The sequence below is a fragment of the Lathamus discolor genome, chromosome W, assembly GCF_037157495.1.
Source record: "Lathamus discolor isolate bLatDis1 chromosome W, bLatDis1.hap1, whole genome shotgun sequence".
Classification (NCBI taxonomy): domain Eukaryota; kingdom Metazoa; phylum Chordata; class Aves; order Psittaciformes; family Psittacidae; genus Lathamus; species Lathamus discolor.
Genome location: NC_088908.1, coordinates 26,095,976 through 26,109,232, shown reverse-complemented (window position 1 = coordinate 26,109,232; position 13,257 = coordinate 26,095,976).

The following is a 13,257-nucleotide window of genomic DNA, read 5'->3' as shown; positions in this document are numbered from 1 at the left end:
GGATGGACCACTCGGTGGATAAAGAACTGGCTGGATGGCCGCACACAAAGAGTTGTGGTCAATGGCTCGATGTCTGGCTGGAGACCGGTAACGAGTGGTGTCCCTCAGGCATTGGTGTTGGGACCGGTCTTGTTTAACATCTTTGTCGGCAACACGGACAGTGGGATTGAGTGCGCCCTCAGCAAGTTTGCCGATGACACCAAGCTGTGTGGTCCGGTTGATACGCTGGAGGGAAGGGATGCCATCCAGAGGGACCTTGACACGCTTGTTAGGTGGGCTGATGCCAACCTTATGAAGTTCAACCAGGACAAGTGCAAGGTCCTACACCTGGGTTGGAGCAATCCCAGGCACAGCTACAGATTGGGCATAGAAGAGATTCAGAGCGGCCCTGCAGAGAAGGACTTGGGGGTGCTGGTCGATGAGAAAATGAACATGAGCCGGCAGTGTGCACTTGCAGCCCAGAAAGCCAACCGTATCCTGGGCTGCATCAAAAGGAGCGTGACCAGCAGGTCAAAAGAGGTGATCCTGCCCCTCTACTCTGCTCTTGTGAGACCTCACCTGGAGTATTGCGTGCACTTCTGGTGTCCTCAACATAAAAAGGACATGGAACTGCTGGAACAAGTCCAGAGAAGGGCCACGAGGATGATCAGGGGACTGGAGCACCTCCCGTATGAAGACAGGCTGAGAAAGCTGTGGCTGTTCAGCCTGGAGAAGAGAAGGCTGTGTGGAGACCTCATAGCAGCCTTCCAGTACCTGAAAGGGGTCTATAGGGATGCTACGGAGGGACTCTTCGTCAGGGACTGTAGTGACAGGACAAGGGGTAACGGGTTAAAACTTAAACAGGGAAAGTTTAGATTGGATATAAGGAGGAAATTCTTTCCTGTTAGGGTGGTGAGGCACTGGAATCGTTTGCCCAGGGAGGCTGTGAGTGCTCCATCCCTGGCAGTGTTCAAGGCCAGGTTGGATGAAGCCTTGTGTGGGATGGTTTAGTGTGAGGTGTCCCTGCCCATGGCAGGGGGGTTGGAACTAGATGATCTTGAGGTCCTTTCCAACCCTAACTATTCTATGATTCTATGAAATACCGAAGCTCCTAACAGGGCAAGCTTTGTGCCATACAAAATTCCTAAGCTTATTTCATGATACGGTTGTTCATATTCCACTTAAAAATGTAAAATTTGGGTATGTTCTACATGGAAATGAACCTCTGATATTTATAGCAGTCCAAGATGAAACTAAGCCACTTGCTGGTTTCATGACCCGTTTAAGTTCTCCATCCCTCTACTTCAGCTGATGACTTCTGCCAAAACCAAACTCTGTAGTGTGTGGGGAATGATAATAACTGAAAACCTTAATGGTTCAATATGCAAAGAACTGATTGTAAGTTTATGTGATTGGGGGTTGGGGGGGTGATTATTTTTTTTTTTTTTTTTGTAACAGCAGTATTGGTGACATTTTAATTAAGTTAGGGCTCTGAGAATTAGTTTAAGCTGTAAAATATACCTTCACACAACAGTGAGTGGGAGTAGAATTTATATTCTAAATCTGTTGGGTTTTTGTTTGGTTGGTTGTTTTTTTTCTGAAACTGGCTTAGTTACAACATCTAATCCCGTACCTCTGTAAGAACCTAAGTTAACACCCACACTCAGAGCAGGAGGTGTGCAACTGGTTCACATCCCCACTACCAAGTGACAGACCATGAAGACCTATTAAGTCTAAATTGATGATGATTGATATTAATGTAGATCTATAGTGTCTTGGTACTTAACAAAGTTATTTATTAAGAACAAGCCAAAAAACCTCTTACCTTTTAGATATCTTTGTGGTGGCTTTGAAATTTGTGGTGCTACATTCATAAGTAAGAGACTTAACAACCTCAGTCACACCTGAAGAAGAGTGAACAGACCTAATTAAAAAAAAAAAAGATAAAAATAGAAGTGGTTATTGCTTTTGTTTATTTCTTTTATTTCCTCATCTACTTCTACTGTAGCATTTTAGCTACATTTAGGATGAAGGCAGACAGCTAGTGGATTAAAGAACATTGAAGTGCTCTACAAGAGGCATAGTGTATATATATGTGAAGAAGCCCTCCTGAGATAGACATGATATAATGGGACCTAACACCATAGAGGAATGAAAGTCATTTATGTTAGTAGGTAAGAGAGGCTGCAATACCCGAGTTGGATATAATTAAGGTAGCACCCACAGCTTTCTATTTGAGTGTGAAAAGTTTCCTGGGAAGTTTCTTTTTCTGCAGGAAGTAATTTTTCTAATTAGTTCTCAGGATATTTGTCCTGTGTGGTTGACCTGAATCCAGAGAACAAATTTTTCCAGTTTTGAATTTTAACTCACTTCACAGAAATCTCGTTGACAGAAATATACTTCACTATTCCTCTAATCTTCCTTTCCCCACACGCATTTTGGAGATATTGTAAGGGTATGTGGGTTTGGTCCAGTGTTAGTGTATTTGAATAAAAGCAGCCTTCAAAGACTGAGATTTTATAGACTTCCCCAGGCAAAACAGCCTTCTCTAGTTAATTTTGTTGAGCCAAAAGCTCTGTAATACCAATTTAAGAAAGCAATTAAAATTTCTTTTAGCCACATTAAACACTGATAGGTTGTTTAACTTGCATTTCTCTGAAAATAATTTGAATGTATCAAGTAAGTGTCAATGGATACAAGTATGCACACTGGAGCTGCAGGTGTAGCAAGAGCTTCTAAAAAAAATTCATGCAGATGTCCACAAGTTTTTAATTCATTAGATCCTATAGTGAGACTTGAATTTGGTCCATTGTGACTGTAAGCAGCTTTAAGGCATTTTTGCAAGCCTGCATTTCCCTACTAATGACACCTTGTCATAGTTTAAGCCCAGCTGGTAACTCAGAACCATGCAGCCACTCTCTCACTCCCCCCCTTCTTCCCCCCACATCTGGAGGGATGGGGAGGAGAACTGAAAGAATGTAAATCCCACTGGTTGAGATAAAAACAGTCCAGTAACTAAGGTATAATACAAAACTACTCCTACCACTAATAATGATACTGATAAGGGAAATAACAAGGGGAGTGAATATAAAACTAAAAGGGGAAAGGGAAAAAACAATAAACACAAGTGAGGATCATCACCCACTGACCAATACCCAGCCTGACCCAAGCAGTGATCTGGCCTTCTGGGTAACTCCCCCCAGTTTATATACTGGGCATAACATGCTGTGGTATGGAATACCCCTTTGGCTACTTTGGGTCAGGTATCCTGTCTCTGCTTCCTCCTTGCTTCCCATGCCCCTCCTCACTGGCAGAGCATGAGACTGAAAAGTCCTTTATCAGGGTAAGCATTACTTAGCAATAACTAAAAACATCTGTGTGTTGTCAACATTGTTCTCAGACTAAAGATGAAAACACAGCACTGCACTAGCTACTAAGAAGGAGAAAAAAACCTGTTACAGCTGAACCCAGGAGACACCTCCGTTTCAGCTATGTAATAATTATTACAGAACAATTCATTACTCCTAACAGAGCAAGAGGTTTCCCTTACAGACTCTCTTCCATTCAGTATTGTTTGGAAATTGATACTGATATCACAGATTCAGAACTGTGCACCATTCAGTGAGTGAAAGGTACCACCACATCCCTTCATCAGCTAGAGGTGCTTTTTTGTTCAGGTTCATGTCACTACAATGCATCTGATTCAGGCTTTGGAAGACATCTTTATCAGATGTATTACTTTTGGTCTCAAATTTCAGCTATTTCATTTGAAAAGAATTGTATTCAGCATTCATAGATTCAGGTGAGTTAAGCCATCAAAGATCAGTCTTACCTAGAAAGAATGTTCAGTTTGCCATTTAAACCAGACAACAATGTAACCAATGACTTTGTTTTGGAAATCTGAAAATGCATATGTAAGACTGCAGTTAAAAGAAGTGCCATTTTAAGACAAAATTATAGATATTTCCAGGGAACAATACTGTAAGAATTCCCTAGCAAAAAAAAAAAAAAAAAAAAACCAAAAAAACCCCAAAAACAACACTTAAGCCTCATAGTGCTGCCTTTTATAAAGTTCTACATACACATAAAATGGCAAGTTTCATAATGCCAAAAGTTCATCTTGAAGTTCTGTACAAACAACCACCCTTGTATTATACACCCTTCCAACTTTTAAGCTCTCTTATAATTAATGCCTGTAACTCCACATGTAATCCTTTAGTCTTTGTTGTCATCTTGCCACATACTTCAGTGTCTGGCTGAGGCACTACATTTCATAGGCAAAATTAATACACTTGTGCTTTTTGGTTTAGAGATCAAGGTGGACAAGAATGCACAAGTCATTTAAATATATAAAAGCATGTATTAAATCATGAAGTTGAGGTTGGTTTGGTTTTGTTTTGTTGTGGGTTTTTTTCTTTTTTAAATCAGCAGAAAATGGTTCCTCAAACCATCAAGACACACTGACTAGTCAAGAGAGAAAAACTGTGCCAGTGTTTGTAAATCTGTGTGAATTAGTTACCAGAAGTGCAGATATATTTCATTATGAAATTAATTGACTACACAGTTTAGCCCTGCTTAGCTTAAAATACATTGGATTTAAAAAAATTGATTTTTCAAACAAACAGCATGCCGTTGGCCTGCCCAGTCATGAATCTCGCAGGGTTCACGGCAGATCAATACTGATAAAACCCTTAATGCTGTTTGTTCAGAATAAACTTACTTTTTTAGGTGTTTTCTTTGCAGAAATATGCTTGGCACCTTGATATTCAACGATTGTAGTTACCTTAACTAGAAATACATTAGAAAGACAAGGAAAATAAAAAGAAGTTTCATGAAGAGCACAAAAGACAACTTCAAACTCATTTGTTTGAAGCCTATTTACCTACTGACACCTACAGTTCTGCTGTCTGATGGCCATTCACCTGGATCAGAGTTGAAAGCAAACTATGTGTGATGAGACAAGGAGGGGCACAAAATTAAAAAATGGAATATATAAACCTTTAGTATCAGTTTTAAGTAATGTTAAGTTTGATGGCTTTGTAACAGCAGCAATGGAAAATTACTTAGGTGCATGACAGAAAAAAAAGTAGAATACAGCTAGAGAACATACTGAGAATTCTTGTACAAGATAAATCGTTGTAGTTGACATAGTTTTAAGAAAAACAGTCTAGAAGAACAGGACACAGGGATAAGGAGTATCTGGGAATGGCAGGTGTCCAGGATGGGCTACAGTTAAACCAACTGATAAGTAGGAGGACAGGAGGATTATTCTGGTGCTAATGAGCGCGTGCTTCAAAGGCTGCCAGAAGTGATGAAGATTGTTGGAAGAAGTAAACGACCCTCAGAGACCACCACCACAATTCTGTATACAGGCGGGGAACTTTCTGGAAAATGATGTAATGTATGTATGCCTAGGGACTATATAAGGATGGCTTGTGTAGCAATACAGAGACACGTTAAGAGGAGCTATCCCCCGTGTTTCCTGGTGCCACAATAAAGAATGCCTGCTTGTCAGCTTGAAAACTTTGTTGGCAAGTTTGTTCCTGGAGTTTTCTCCGAATCAATTTGGCGACCCAGATGGGACCCTCTCTGCTCGGCTGCAGGACCCGCTGAGGACAGGGCTCCCTAGGGCCCTTGGGAATTTTTCCCGGAGGGACCCCTCGACTCATTCGGATCATTGCAGGAGCAGACAAGGACCATCTTCATAAAAGGTATTCTTTTCTTTTGTATAGTCTGTAAGGTGCAGGGGGCATCTTGCATAAAGACTAAATTGGTAATTGGGTTGGTTTGGTAAGCGTACGCAAGGTTTGGAAGCCTTCCGTAAATCGAGATAGGAAATCTCGTAGGTAAAGGCGTATACCCGGCTGCTAGCGTCCGTTTGGTATACACCCACAAGAAGCAGGGGGCATCTTGAGGTTTGGGTCCTATAAGACGCAGGGGGTGTCTTGTAGAAAAGGTTTTGGATTTTACTGGTAAACACCCACAAGAAGTAGGGGGCATCTTGTGGTATGGGTCCTACAAGACACAGGGGGTGTCTTGTGGAAATGGTTTTGGGTCCAGTGTGCTATCAACAGCCCATAAAGGATTTGATTCAGTGATGCTGTCAGCGTGGGTCCCTGAATAGGTTAGTCGAATCACCCTCCGATACAGTGGGCTGTCTAGTACGGTTCCCACAGTGGGACGCAGACGGGCTGGTTGGACACAAGGGTCTCGTCCTTCTTGGGACACTGACAGGCTTGTCAAATATAAAGGGTTCAAGGAACCCCCCCTATTAATGTTACAGTATGGTCTGAGCCATAGGGGTTAGGAAGTATTGCTTTTGATTCTACTGGTATTCGTCTTATTTTGTGGCTTGTTACAGTAATGATTATGGTACTGGTGACAGGATGTTATAACTGTGTTATTAACTGTTGTTTGAGTGAATTTTAGTCTCTGTCTCAAGTGTTGTAACTGTGTGGAGTGTGCCTGTGGGATACCATGTGTGTGTGTGTGTGTGTGTGTGTGTGAATGTGAGATTGATAATGGAAAATCAGCAGAGTGAAGAGATCTTGAAAAAGAGTCCTTTAGGGTGCATTTTGGCACACTGGAAAGAACTTGGAGGGTCTCCTGGGGGCTCGGTAAATAAGAAAACATTGGTAAAATATTGTAACCGATGGTGGCCTTTGTATACTTTGGAAGATCAGGAAAAATGGCCTAAAAATGGAACTCTGAACTATAATACATTGTTACAATTAATGTTGTTTTGAGGTGGCAAGGAAAATGGGATGAAGTAATGTATGCAGGTATGTTTTTCACTTTAAGAAACCACGTGGAGTGACAGACTGAATGCAAAATTAATATAGCTCTGCCAGATCCCTTAATTTTGGCTTTGGAAAAGGACAGGAAAAAACTGAAAGTTTAAGCTGGAGAGATGCTGTTCATCCTGTGATATTGGGGAAAGATGTTTAAAGTTAAAAAACAGTAATCAGGAAGATAGGTTGGAAAATTATGTATAACAAATACCTCTGAGAGGAGCACTCTCTGTATCTGGCCTATCAGATATCGATAAGGAGGAAGAGATTGCTGTCACTGGCAACAAGCAGCAGATTCACATTCAGAGTTAAGAAAGGGTTAAACCAGAAGTGCTGTTGCAGAGGCAGGCATCTGCAGCCTCTGCAGAGCAGGGTGAGCAGCAGTGAAAAAAATAAAAAGGGAAAACCAAGGGGGAAAGGAGGGGAGCTCGAGCAGCTCCTGTGTTTGAGCCTGGGAGGAGGGACGTCGGGCGGAGTTGGGGGATTGGGCTCTTCTGTGGAACCGGATCGGTGTGCGTGCTATGGGGAGTTTGGACGTTGGAAGTGAGACTGCCCGGGGGGGGGGGGGGGGGGGGGGGGGCAGTGCCATGGGGTAGCTCCAGTGACTGAATTGGAACTAGACTGACAGGGACCTGGGGAATCTACCCTACCAGATCCACTGGTTAAATTAAAACTAGGGACTAGAGGAAATAAAGTGGAATTTTAGTGGATGCAGGAGCAACTTGTTCGGTGTTAAATCAGAGAGAAAAGAATTTGTTACAGATGTAGGAGCTACTGGCCACCAAGAAAAAGAGGGAAAAAAAAAAAAAAGGCATTCTTTCTGAAACCTTTAAAGTACAAATTGGGAAAACAAATAGGAATGCATAAATTTTTATGCATGCCAAATTCTCTAAAATCTTTATTAGGGTGAGAAGCAACATTTAAAGAAGGCAGAATGGAATTTAGAGTTAAAAAAACAATCAATTAATTGCAGTTTTGAGTTTATCTTCAATTCAGCAGAAAAGAAAACAGGAGGACCTCCCTGAAATAGAAGAAAACCTTAATCAGGTATATCTGGGAGTATGGTCATCTGAAGTTCCAGGTAAGGCGAAAAATGCTTTGCCTGTTAAAGTGGAAATAAAAAGGGGGGTACTGCCCAATTAGAATAAAACAATATCCCTTCAAAGTAGAAGATTAAAGGGAATAAAAATATCATTGACAATTTTTAAAATATAGATTATTAATTGAATGTGAATTGGACGATAATACTCCTATCTGGACAGTAAAGAAATATGATGGGAAAAGTTGCAGATTGGTTCAAGATCTCAGGGCAAACAACAAAACAGCAGAGGATATTCATCTAGTAGTAGCTAATTCGTATGATTTATTGACTAAATTGAATAATAATCAGAAATGGTTTGCCATCCTGGATTTAAAGGACGCTTTCTTTTGCTTACCATTGGCCAAAGAAAGCCAAAGTTATTTGCTTTTGAATGGGAAAATCCTGACACAGGAAGGGAAACTCAATTAACTTGGACGGTATTACCTCAAGGGTTTAAAACAGTCCAGCAATTTTTGGAAATCAACTAGCATGAGAACTAGAATCATGGAAGCCACCTACTCAGACGGGACTCTGTTACAATATGTGGATGACCTATTAATTGCCACAGAAACAAAGGAAGAATGTATCCAGTGGATGTTGGAATTATTAAATTTTCTGGGACTGAATGTTTATCGGGTATCCAAACAAAAGGCCCAACTAATCCAAACCTGAGTTTCCTACCTAGGATATGAAATAACAGGAGGACAGAGAAAACTTGGAGCTGCTAGAAAAGAAGACATAGAAGACATCTGTCAGACTCCACGACCATCGACCGTCAAGGAGCTCCGGACATTCCTGGGAATGACTGGATGGTGCAGACTATGGATCCATGATTACAGTGTTCTGGTAAGACCACTATATGAACTGTTGAAAGGAAACCCTCCCTCTTTAGAATGGACTGATACAGCAGAGGGGGCTTTTAGAAATTTAAAAACAGAGCTAGTGAGAACTGCAACTCTGTGACTTCTGGATGTGACTAAACCATTTTGGCTATATTCCTATGAAAAACAGGGAATAGCTTAGTTTATCACTCTCCCCTTTTTCTCCCTCTTTCTTTCTTCCCCCCCGCCCCCTCACCCCTCCCGCTACCGGGGGAAGCTCCTGTATTTGCGAATGAGATGAGTGCTGGGGCAGTCAGACAAGTGGTAACAGACTTGTTGACAGACAGGACTGAGGGCTTGTTGGATAAATGCAGATGGGAGTGAAGGGGGAAGCATGGAGAGCATATAGGAATGAGGAATAGAATCATAGAATCATAGAATAGTTAGGGTTGGAAAGGACCTCAAGATCATCTAGTTCCAACCCCCTTGCCCTAGGCAGGGACACCTCACACTAAACTATCCCACCCAAGGCTTCATCCAAACTGGCCTTGAACACTGCCAGGGATGGAGCACTCACAACCTCCCTGGGCAACCTATTCCAGAGCCTCACCACCCTAACAGGAAAGAATTTCCTCCTTATATCCAATCTAAACTTCCCCTGTTTAAGTTTTAACCCGTTACCCCTTGTCCTGTCACTACAGTCCCAAAGAGTCCCTCCCCAGCATCCCTATAGGCCCCCTTCAGATACTGGAAGGCTGCTATTAGGTCCCCACGCAGCCTTCTCTTCTCCAGGCTGAACAGCCCCAACTTCCTCAGCCTGTCCTCATAAGGGAGGTGCTCCAGTCCCCTGATCAACCTCGTGGCCCTCCTCTGGACTTGTTCCAGCAGTTCCATGTCCTTTTTATGTTGAGGACACCAGAAGTGCACGCAATACTCCAGGTGAGGTCTCACAAGAGCAGAGTAGAGGGGCAGGATCACCTCTTTTGACCTGCTGGTCACGCTCCTTTTGATGCAGCCCAGGATACGGTTGGCTTTCTGGGCTGCAAGTGCACACTGCCAGCTCATGTTCATTTTCTCATCGACCAGCACCCCCAAGTCCTTCTCCGCAGGGCCGCTCTGAATCTCTTCTTTGCCCAGTCTGTAGCTGTGCCTGGGATTGCTCCGACCCAGGTGTAGGACCTTGCACTTGTCCTGGTTGAACTTCATAAGGTTGGCATCAGCCCACCTCACAAGCGTGTCAAGGTCCCTCTGGACGGCATCCCTTCCCTCCAGCGTATCAACCGGACCACACAGCTTGGTGTCATCGGCAAAATTGCTGAGGGCGCACTCAATCCCACTGTCCGTGTTGCCGACAAAGATGTTAAACAAGACCGGTCCCAACACCGATCCCTGAGGGACACCACTCGTTACCGGTCTCCAGCCAGACATCGAGCCATTGACCACAACTCTTTGTGTGCGGCCATCCAGCCAGTTCTTTATCCACCGAGTGGTCCATCCATCAAATTGATATCTCTCCAATTTAGAGAGAAGGATGTTGTGTGGGACAGTGTCAAATGCTTTGCACAAGTCCAGGTAGATGACATCAACTGCTTTACCCTTGTCCATCAGTTCTGTAGCCCCATCATAGAAGGCCACCAAATTGGTCAGGCAGGATTTCCCCTTAGTGAAGCCATGCTGGCTGTCACCAAGCGCCTTGTTGTTTTTCATGTGCCTTAGCATGCCTTCCAGGAGAATGTGCTCCAAGATTTTGCCAGGCACAGAGGTGAGACTGACTGGTCTGTAATTCCCTGGGTCTTTCATTTTCCCCTTCTTGAAAATGGGGGTTATATTTCCCTTTTCCCCGTCGTCGGGAACTTCACCTGACTGCCATGATTTTTCAAATATGAAGGACAGTGGCTTAGCAACTTCATTTGCCAGCTCCTTCAGGACCCGCGGATGGATTTCATCAGGTCCCAGGGACTTGTGCACATTCAGATTTTTAAGATGGTCTTGAATTAGATCCTCTCCCACAGTAGGCCCAAGGTCTTCATTCTCACAGTCCCTGCATCTACCTTCTAAGACCTGGGTGGTGCAGTCAGAGCCTTTGCCAGTGAAGACCAAGGCAAAGAAGTCATTCAGAACCTCAGCCTTCTCCAAATCCTGTGTAGCCAGTTCTCCCGAGAGCTTCCTCAGGGGGCCTATGTTGTCCCTAGTCTGTTTTTTGTTTGCTACGTACCTGTAAAATCCGTTCCTGTTATCCTTATCATCCCTGGCCAAGTTTAATTCTAACTGGGCCTTAGCCTTCCTAACCTGGTCCCTAGCTTCCCGGACAACATCCCTGTACTCTACCCAGGCTGTCTGTCCTTGCTTCCACTTTTTATGAGCCTCTTTTTTCCTTTGAATTTTCCTCAGCAGCTCCTTATCCATCCAAGGAGGTCTCCTGGCCCTTCTGCTGCACTTCCTTCTAGTTAGGATGCAGCATTCCTGAGCTTGTAGCAGGGGATCCTTGAATATCAACCAAGAGTCTTGGGCCCCCCTGCCCTCCAGGGCTATATCCCATGGAACCTTAATAAGCAGGCTCCTGGAGAGGCCAAAGTCTGCTCTTTTGAAGTCCAGGGCAGTGAGCTTGCTACACGCTCTTCTCACTGTCCTGGGGATCTCAAATTTGACCATCTCGTGATCGCTGCATCCAAGGCTGCCCTGGAGTACCACATTCTCAACAAGTCCTTCCTTGTTGGTGAGCACAAGGTCGAGCATGGCACCTCTCCTTGTCAAATCCTCTATTACTTGCAGAAGGAAGTTGTCTTCCACACAATCGAGGAACCTCCTGGATTGCTTGTGCCGTGCAGTGCCATCGTTCCAACAGATGTCAGGGTGGTTGAAATCCCCCATAAGAACAAGGGCCTGCGAGCGTGAGGCTTTTCCTAACTGTCTGTAGAGTGCTTCATCCACAGGTTCTCCTTGATCAGGCGGCCTGTAACAGATCCCCACAGTAATGTCTCCCATGGCTGTTTTCCCTTTAACCCTGACCCACAAACTCTCTGTAAACTGCTCGCCTGTCCCCAGACAGACTTCCATACTCTCCAGCCTATCCCTAACATAAAGGGCAACTCCCCCTCCTCACCTGCCGGGCCTGTCTTTTCTAAAGAGCCTGTAACCTTCCATTCCAACACTCCAGTCATAGGAGCCATCCCACCATGTTTCTGTGATGCCTATTATATCATACCCCCATAGATGTGCACTCATCTCTAATTCTTCTTGTTTGTTCCCCATGCTACGGGCATTTGTATAGAGGCAACGTGCGTTTGTATAGAGGCATTAGGTAGAAAAGGCAATACGTAGAAAAGAAAAAGCTGAGTTGTGCTATAGCCACAGATACTGTGGTTGCTTTGAAACTAGTGGAGCAGGAACATCAGGCAGAGGTGGAGGAAGGATGTCAGGAGGAGGTGGGGGAGTGGGTTCTTACCGGATTGTTGTGCGTGCTGTCTGGAGTTTGGACACGGGAAGTGAGGCTGCCCTAGGGACTGAATTGGAACAAGAATGACAGGGACCTGGGGAATCTACCCTGGCAGATCCACTGGTTAAATTAAATCTAGGGACTAGAGGAAATAAAGTGGAATTTTTAGTGGATACAGGAGCACCTTATTCAGCATTAAATCAGAGGGAAAAGACTTTGTTACAGTTGTAGGAGCTACTGTCTGCCAAGGAAAAGAAAAAAAAAAAAGGCATTCTTTCTGAAACCTTTAAAGTACAAATTGGGAAAACAAATAGGAATGCATAAATTTTTATGCATGCCAAATTCTCAAAAATCTTTATTAGGGCAAGAAACAACATTTAAAGAAGGCAAAATGGAATTAAGAGTTAAAAATGATCAATTAATTGCAGTTTTGAGTTTATCTTTAATTCAGCAGAAAAGCAAACAGGAGGACCTCCCTGAAATAGAAGAAAACCTTAATCAGGTATATCTGGGAGTATGGTCATCTGAAGTTCCAGGTAAGGCGAAAAATGCTTTGCCTGTTAAAGTGGAAATAAAAAGGGGGGGGGGGGGGGGCTGCCCAATTAGAATAAAACAATATCCCTTAAAATTAGAAGATCAAAGGGAATCAAAGAAATCATTGTTGTGAACTGGAATATAATAATCCTATCTTGCCAGAAAAGAAATATGATGGGAAAAGTTGTGGATTCGTTCAAGATCTTGGAGCAACCAACAAAATTGTAGAGGATATTCATCCAGTAGTAACTAATCTGTATACCTTATTGACTAAATTGAATAATAATCAGAAATGGCTTGCCATCTTGGATTTAAAGGATGCTCTTTTTTTTTTCTTACCATTGGCCAAAGAAAGCCAGAATTTATTTGCTTTTGAATGGGAAAATCCTGACACAGGAAGGGAAACTCAATTAACTTGGACGGTATTACCTCAAGGGTTTAAAACAGTCCAGCAATTTTTGGAAATCAACTAGCATGAGAACTAGAATCATGGAAGCCACCTACTCAGACGGGACTCTGTTACAATATGTGGATGACCTATTAATTGCCACAGAAACAAAGGAAGAATGTATCCAGTGGATGTTGGGATTATTAAATTTCCTGGGACTGAATGTT